This window comes from Bison bison, unplaced genomic scaffold, assembly GCF_000754665.1.
Source record: "Bison bison bison isolate TAMUID 2011002044 unplaced genomic scaffold, Bison_UMD1.0 scf7180017864263, whole genome shotgun sequence".
NCBI lineage: Eukaryota > Metazoa > Chordata > Mammalia > Artiodactyla > Bovidae > Bison > Bison bison.
In genome coordinates this window covers 2,174,650-2,182,663 of record NW_011494835.1, presented here as the reverse complement: position 1 = coordinate 2,182,663, position 8,014 = coordinate 2,174,650, and the positions used below count along the sequence as shown (strand labels likewise).

General features: G+C 42.6%; 1 protein-coding gene across 4 annotated transcripts in view; it reads left to right on the top strand.

The window, feature by feature from the left end:
- The first annotated feature begins 3,723 nt into the window (after positions 1 to 3,723).
- Positions 3,724 to 8,014, top strand: part of TET2 (tet methylcytosine dioxygenase 2) — a 142,144-nt gene continuing 137,853 nt past the window's right edge. For all 4 annotated transcript variants that reach the window (XM_010848258.1, XM_010848257.1, XM_010848259.1 and 1 more), the window contains exon 1: positions 3,724 to 3,990. The gene's annotated coding sequence lies outside the window, so the exon portion shown is untranslated. The remainder of the gene's footprint in view (positions 3,991 to 8,014) is intronic.

Below are 8,014 nucleotides of genomic sequence, written 5' to 3'. Positions count from 1 at the left end.
ATCAGATTAGATTTCTGAGTTTCATCTGACATCTTGTTTTAACCCCCATTAAGTCAGTAGACACATTTGGTTTGAGTGCTAGGATTATATCATTTGTATCTATTTCTTTAAAAATTTCCAAATTATAGAAAGGAATTAACCATATGAAACAAGGTCAGGAAAAAAAAAATAAGTAAAAATCACATTAACAAAAGAGAATCATAATATTATGATCCTTGGCTTTAGACAATGATTATTTATATTAGTAACAATGTATATAAATAATTTAAAGTGTTCTAAATGGTTCATCTCTTGGAGATTTTTTTTTTAACTGGCATTCGACTTATGTTAAATAGATACCTTGTATGGTGTGCAGTAATGTCACTAGACAAAAGAAACAAGAAAGTCCCTTCACAGCAATGACTGCTGTGCTGTTTGAAGGTCAACTGTCTCTTAAGCATGCAGAGAATCTTTATCATGTCATGCTTCAGAAATATGTTTTTGGAGATGGGAAACAACAGGCCATAATTTAATGTTTTTGTTAAACCACTATAATTCTTTCAAAGGAGTATGTACCACAACTCTTTTCTCTCTGTTAAAGAGAAAGTCAAGTCCTTAAGAAAATTTCCTATTCTGCAGGAGGGGAGGAAAGTAAGAATAACCTATTATTTTTTGTTAGTACAAGAAATTTGCATTGTAAAGCAAGCTGCTGTTGTCAGCTCTTTAAAGGACAGAGCAGACAGGAAGCTGCCTCCACCCTAAGAGGCTTAGAGACCAGCAACTGAGTTAGACAGCAGGTGCCCAGGCCAATCAAGTCAATTTTCTAACACAGAATAGCATGTCCTGGAACTTGTTCTATTAGTCTTTTTTCTCTGGTAAGGAAGCAAGGATTTTTCTGTGTGGAAGCAGAGCTGGTCTTTCTAGTTGGAGGGGGTAAAATGGTAAGGAGTTTGATAACAATTGACTGTTGTTAAAACAACAAATTATCTTTTAAAAACACATTATCCACACCTATAAGAGGAGGAATCTCAAGAATGCACACAATTAATAAAAGCTGGCTCTGAATTACTCGTACAAATGTGCACTAATATTTAGTAAACAGCTGATTATGTGCACTATAGGTTTTCTTTCCCAGAAATCGAGGTTAAGAAAGAGGGTGTGTTTTTTTTCTTATCAACAATACAAAATTTTACTAAAATATTTTATACCTGTAGACGTAGAATTTTACTTCCTTTTGCTGTTGAAAAGTCACAATAGCCAAGAGGAGTAAGGAATTTTCTTTCAAATTAACAAAATGTCATGGTGGTTAAGGGTGGGGTGGGGTGCAGAGAAGTTGGCAAGAAAAGGTTCAGGGCCTGTCGAAAAACCAACTGCAAGTCAAGTGTGATTCCAGACAGACAAGAACCACCTGTTACAACACAGAAAGAGGGAGGTATTTAAAAGATAAATGAGAAAGAGGTGACCCTACAGATCATTTCCCCAATTATCATATACATAAGTAAGGGAGCATTCAGGTAGTCATATCAAACTCACGTCAGTACAATATTTGCCGCATGTTACTCAATGTAAGAAGACATATATTTACTTATATACTTCTAGTCAAACAAGAAAAACTCCTGGAAGTAGAAAGTTTATGATCGGTAATAGTATTAATAATAACTACCTGGGCACTTAGTGTCATATTTAATTCTCACAACACACTGTTTTAATAGTGGCTCAGACAGTAAAGAATCTGCCTGCAATGCAGGAGACCCAGGAAAGATCCCCTGGAGAAGGGAAAGGCAACCCACTCCAATATTCTTACCTGGAGAATTCCATGGACAGAAGAGCCTGGCAGGGTAGTCCATGGAATCACCAAGAGTAGCACACCACTGAGAGACCAGCACTTCATACTTGACAGATAAGGGCACTGATACACAAAGAGTTAAGTACCATGCTTAAGGTCACACATTTAGTAAGGGGTGGAGTCAAGATCCATCTAGGTCTGACTCCAAAGCCCATGTTTTCCACAATTCTGCTGTTTTGTGCTGGACACAAAGGTAGGTCACCGTCTTCAGGAAACTTTACGTTTGGGACTTGAGAACAAATTACAAGGCACCTCTTAAACAGCTTACAGCTCATTAGCAATTACCAAGACTTCAAAGACACATTGGTGTGCAGTTAAAAAAGATGGAAATTCATTTTACATGAATGCTTAGGGAAACGAATGATCTTGCTTAGACAAGTTCGAAACCAGAAGTCGAAGTCAACTTTGTCTCAAAGTGGAATAAACAATGTTTCATTGGAACACACTTTAAACGCTCTTCTTTGTTACAACGTAACATACAAACAGTTGCCTTCTTAAAGCCTTTTCAAAGAGGAAATATTCCGATCTCATAAAATTGGGTAAAGCCTTCACTTCTTAAAGAAATTACGGACAAAAAATGTAAGCTATACAAAATAACTTGTGTTGACTTAAGAATAGCCTGGTCACAATGTAGCGATCCCAAAACAGATGTGCCCCCAAAAATCTATCTAAAATTTGAATGCCAGTAACGTGAGAACTTCTAATACATGGCCAATCTCAAAAACTATCAATCTGATATAAAGATTCACATGGGCTTTGTTCTTTATCTCATCTTCAACATAAATGATGATTCTTTTTAACAAAGCATTAAAAAGAGAAGCAAATCTACTTGGCAATAGAAAAGAAAAACTGTCAACGGATGCGAGTGATTGTAGAATCCCGAACGTCAGGGAAAATCGAGAGTCCGTCATTCGGAGTCTAGTTCTTTACAGGTCGATTTCTTCATTACTTAATTATAAGGCTGGGCATTTTTGCAAAATAGAGGCTCTCACGCGAGAAATTGCAGGTTTATTTCTTACGACCGAATTTAGGGAGAAGTAAGGAGTCACTGTTGAGAAAGTCCTCTCGGATCTGCTTGAATCCTTCTTCTCAGCCCACGTGGCCAAAGTAAACAGAAGGTGGGCTGGGGCTGTGAGAAGCGGGCCTCGGTCAATTTCCTAATTTGTCGAGTCTTTGAGACTACAGGCCCCTAAAGCACTAAGGGCATGCCCTCTGAGAAACTGGGGAGTGCTTCTGCAGAGCGAGATTAAAACGACTGTGGGGAGAGGATGCCAAAGTGGGGGCGAGGCGGGGCGAGTGGACCTACCAGGGGTTGGGGTGCGGGCCTGCGCGGGCGAAGGTGGGTGCGCTCCGGGGCGTGCGCGGGGATACCTGCCAGGAGGTGGGAGTCGGGGCGGGTGCGCGGGCACTGGGGATTAGGGAGGTGCGCATCTACCCTAAGATCTCAGTGGGTACGATACCAAAAAAAGTTTAAAAGGTTCAGCTGGGGTCTCGCACCCTCCTGCCAGGGACTCACACTACCTCCCCCGTCGCGCCAGTCCCACGCCTCCACCTGGGTGGCGACCCGTCCAAGGGTCCCGGGGTCTGGACCTTCCCCCGCGCTCCTCCGGGCGCACTGCTCCCCTCCCTGGCTCCCCAGTCCCAGCCTCGAGAGTGCGCCCCTTCGATCGGCCCCAGGTGCCTCCGGCTTTTGTGCTGGGAGCCCCGGGGCGAGGAGCCAATTCCCGGGGAGTCCGGGCCGAGAGCCCCGGGGCGGCGGTGGAGGCCCGGGCGGAGGGGAAGGAGGAGGCGGCCAGGAGGAGGAGGAGGAGAAGGAAGCGGGGCGGAGGAGGCGGAGAAGCGGGAGGAGGAGGAGGCGGAGAGCGGCGGCGGCGGCAGCGGCCAGTGCTCGGGCGGCCCCGCCGCCTCCTCCTCGCGAGCGCCGCGCGCCCAGGCCCGGCTCGCATGCGAGTCACGTCCGCCCCCTTGCCGCGGCCGCCCCGAGACGCCAGCCCCGCCGAGTGATGAGAACAGACGTCAAACTGCCTTATGAATATTGATGCGGAGGCTAGGCTGCTTTCGTAGAGAAGCAGAAGGAAGCAAGATGGCTGCCCTTTAGGATTTGTTAGAAAGGAGACCCGACTGCAAACTGCTGGATTGCTGCAAGGCTGAGGGACGAGAACGAGGTCAGAGCGCTTCTCTTATGCCGCGAAACTCTCCCTTTCCTCTCCCCTTCGCTTTCTCTCGGGCTCACAGGGACTGGGGAGCAAAGCCTGCAGTGTCACCCGCAAATACCAAGAGGGAAGAAGGGAAGCTTCACAAATTACTGGAGCCTCTTCAACATGGCTGACAAATATAGTTTTAATTCCCCCCACCCCCCTTTTAAACCTGTAGTTGTGTGTTCCCCTCTCTCTCCTGTTAATTAATGCTCGTGCCCTCCTCACCCAGAAAACTTACCTTTGTGAGTCCGGCCGGCCGCTTTCCCGGCCTTTTATCCTCCGGAAAGTGATTTTTCTCTGCTTTCCTTTCTAAACTAGTTCAGCTGTCGGGGGGCACGACTTTTTCCTTGAATCTTCCCCCACCCCCTCCCTCGGTGGAAGGCAGACGAGCCCCGGGTTTATCCTCACCCACCCCTGGGGAGCACACGGACCGTGTGGTTTTCGACCCTTTTCTCCGCTGGGGGTCTGGATCTGAGTGTGCGTTTGCGTCCGCCCCCTTCTGCCTGCCCCGTGTCCCCTTTTCGGGGGGCCGCGCTCAGCGAGTGTCAGGGCGAGTGGAACAGGAGTCCACTCGGTCGGGGGTTGTTGTTTTTTTTCTTTTTTTTCGTTCCCCCCTGAAGTCCGCGGGTTTTGTTAGCGCTGCGGAGCCGAGAGAGGAAAGAATAGTTTCTTGGCTTCCCCAGACAAGACCCGAACCCCACTTTTCTCAAGGTACATCAGCTCTGCCATGGGCTGTACCTTTCAGCGTGGGGGAACGTGTGTGAGAGCATTTGTGAGCAAATCTGTGTCCTGGCTTTGTGCTTTTCCCAAATCAGCTTCGTCGGGTTCACCGGTAAGTGACAGGCAGACACAAAGGCAGGCGCAGGCCGGGGGAGGGGGCAGACGGGCGGGCGCGGGGACGGGGGGAGAGGGGTGAGTTGGAAGACTGCAAGGTCAGGGGCGCAGAAAGAAATGAAACCCAATCCCAGTGAAGAAACGGAGAAGCAGAGAGCACATTTCTAACAGTCTCATCCAAATTTCTCTTTTTCGCAGTTCTCTGGTCTTTTTATCTTTCTGCCTTTCTCTGTGTGTCCCTTTTCTCCTCCCGTTCTTCTCCTTTTTCTCCTTCTTCCTTTACTCATACATGACTCTTGATGAATCTTTTTCATGGAGGCTGCTTTTCTAGTGATACTAAGCTAAGTTTCTACGGAGAGTTTTCTATCTGTGGCAAAATAAAGTGTGGGCTGGATAGACTGCTGGGAAGGTCGAATGTGAAATATAAGTGAAATGTACAGGCTGTTGCCCTCATGACATACTTTTAATTGTATTGAGTGAGTTTTTCTCCTCCTCCTTGTACTGTTTAGGAATTGAAAAGGGGTCATTTTCCAGTCGTTTAAAATTTAGTAAAATATTTTTGTATTTGCCTGTCTAGGGAGTAGAATAGAGCCACAGTTTAAAATCTCAAATCATACATCATACTTTTCTTTCTCCAATCAGGGATAGATAATGACAAATCCAAATCCAAAAATATTCATCAATAAATGATCCAACATAAAAGTAAGATTCTATCTTAGGGACAGTTGGAAATGTATATAGGAAAGATACTGGCTATGGTTTGGTTTGATTTAAGGCTGTGGGTATTGTTGCTTGGCTAATGAAATCATTATATTTGCATTTTAATGGTAAGTCGAAATACTGGAGGGGAGTTATATTCTTTTCCTTGTTTGCTTGTGTGTTTCATAATAGGTTTGAAGTAGAATATACATTTCAACATAATAAATACTGATATTTTAATGCTATTAAACAGAGAAGTGTTAGTGAAGGATTGGAAAGTCAAACAAGTTTAGAAGTCATGTATACAATTAAAAGATGGATGGGGAAAAAACGCAATAATGGACATTGTTCCATAAATCCCATCTCCAAAACTACTTGTCCTTAGTAATTGACTTTGTAACTCTACATTTTGATCTCTGGAAAGCAGTTAAGTTTAATCGTTGTAGATGCATGATTCCAAGGGAGACATGTTACTCATCTTTGTGGAATAGAAACAGCTCATTTGGTTGTTCTTATTTGTCCTCAGATAATAAAGAAAACACTTAAAGAGTTTAGCAGAAATGCTTACTATCTGTTGAGAAAACTGTGGTTAATTATCCCAGCAATTGAGAATTTAAAATATATAATTCCTTTTGCCAAGAGTAGTATCTAACTACTCTTGGCAAAGTAGTTAGCCAGATGTCACTAACTACTTTGGGGGGACTTTTCCAATGTTGTATATACTGTCTTCAGGCTATTCAACTAATAATAGATATAATATTTATTGCTCACATTGATAAATAAGAATATCTACATTGGTTAATCATTTTGAGTGTGACCATGAAGGCCTGTTCTTTCCCAGCATCCAATTTAGACTTTTCTGAAAGTAGCTACTAATGAATATTATATAAGGGACTTCAATGATTATAAGAAGGACTTGTACATTTTATTCACTAATCCAAATAAAAGTGTTCTCTTTTATTAGAAAAATTATTTGAATTACTATGGAATAGTTTACAATGAAAGATATAACCTCAGCTCTTTGTTTACCATATTTGTGAAAGTCAGTGCTACCTGGATTCTTCAAAAATTTCACAGCTTGACCTGTTTTGGGTAATCGAATTGTAGTGGAGTCATAGTGGAGAATAATAAGATAGATAGTTTTTCTTAAACTACAATATTGTTTTGCTTATGTTTAAAAATTGAGCTAATGCTTAATGAGAAATTAACTTGGAATAAGGGAAGTCTCTTGTCTTGTTTAAATTCACACATTTACCAAACTTCTTAGGGCTCTGATTAGGTCTGGCCTCGTGCTGGTCCATGCCAGGAGCCAACAGGATTGATAGGATTTTGATTCAGTGGCACATGGATGTAGACATTAGCAGGTCCGCGTCACTCCCAGCAGGTGAAATGCGGCTGCCCAGGAGTTGCTATGACAGACTTCCAGAGTTCTGTTTGGGCACTTAGATAACAAAGACTGGAGTTAATGTTTTGGTTTCACTTGTTGGAGTTAGAATTTCTCTATCAATTTCTCCAGTGCTCCACCCATACACAGTGCTGTAAGCCAGATGTCACTATTGAAATGTATTTCCTTATTTGCTGACTCATTAAGAAGTTCTTATGATTCACAGAAACACCTGGCAGAACACCTTATTTTTCATCCTGGCCCAAATCCAAGTTAGTATATTCTTATGAATTCTCAAGAAATTACCATAAAATGTTCTCAAAAGCTTTAGATGTTTCACAGTTTTTAGAATGTCCAATATTTAGAAAGTGTTCAATCTGCTTTTCCTTGCCCTAATTCCTTCTACTACAAGAGTTCAATTGTTGTCTTTGTTGTTGATGTTGTTGTTGGTTAGAAGAATTTAATAGTCTTACCTAGCCATCTTCACTAGGAAGAGACTTCTTTTGTAAACAACCATGTAGACTGTTCCACTCTAATCTTTCTGAGTCATGGAGACAGGTTAAAACTTTGGATCAGCTAGCTGTCAGTATTGGTTCATGAAAGTAACATTTTCTCAACTCTTAGGCCATCACTGCATAGTAGTTCTTAAGAGTAGTAATGGCACCAGAGCCAGTAGCAAGAAAATATCTCTTAAGCCAGCTTTACAAATGGAGTCTTAACTGTGGGAGAGTAAGGTTGCCAAGTAGAGCTGGTGGTTATCTTGGAAACTGTGTTGAAGAACACAACCACAAATGATTTTGCCAAATATACAGTATTTACTTGGTCTAGATCTCCAATTTCTATTTTGATTCACTGCCAAAACTCAGTGACTACTGTGGCATTATTTAAGAAGGTTACATAGTGCATCTGTTGTTTTGGTATGTTGTAGGAGAGAAGAGTTTCAGAAAGGAAGAGGGTAAAGCAATACACCTGAATCATTGTGACTAGCAGCCAAAAAAGAATTGTGTGTCTTTGCTTATTTCCAGCATTATTCTTATCCTAAATTGTGCATTGCAGAAAAATCCTAAGATAGAC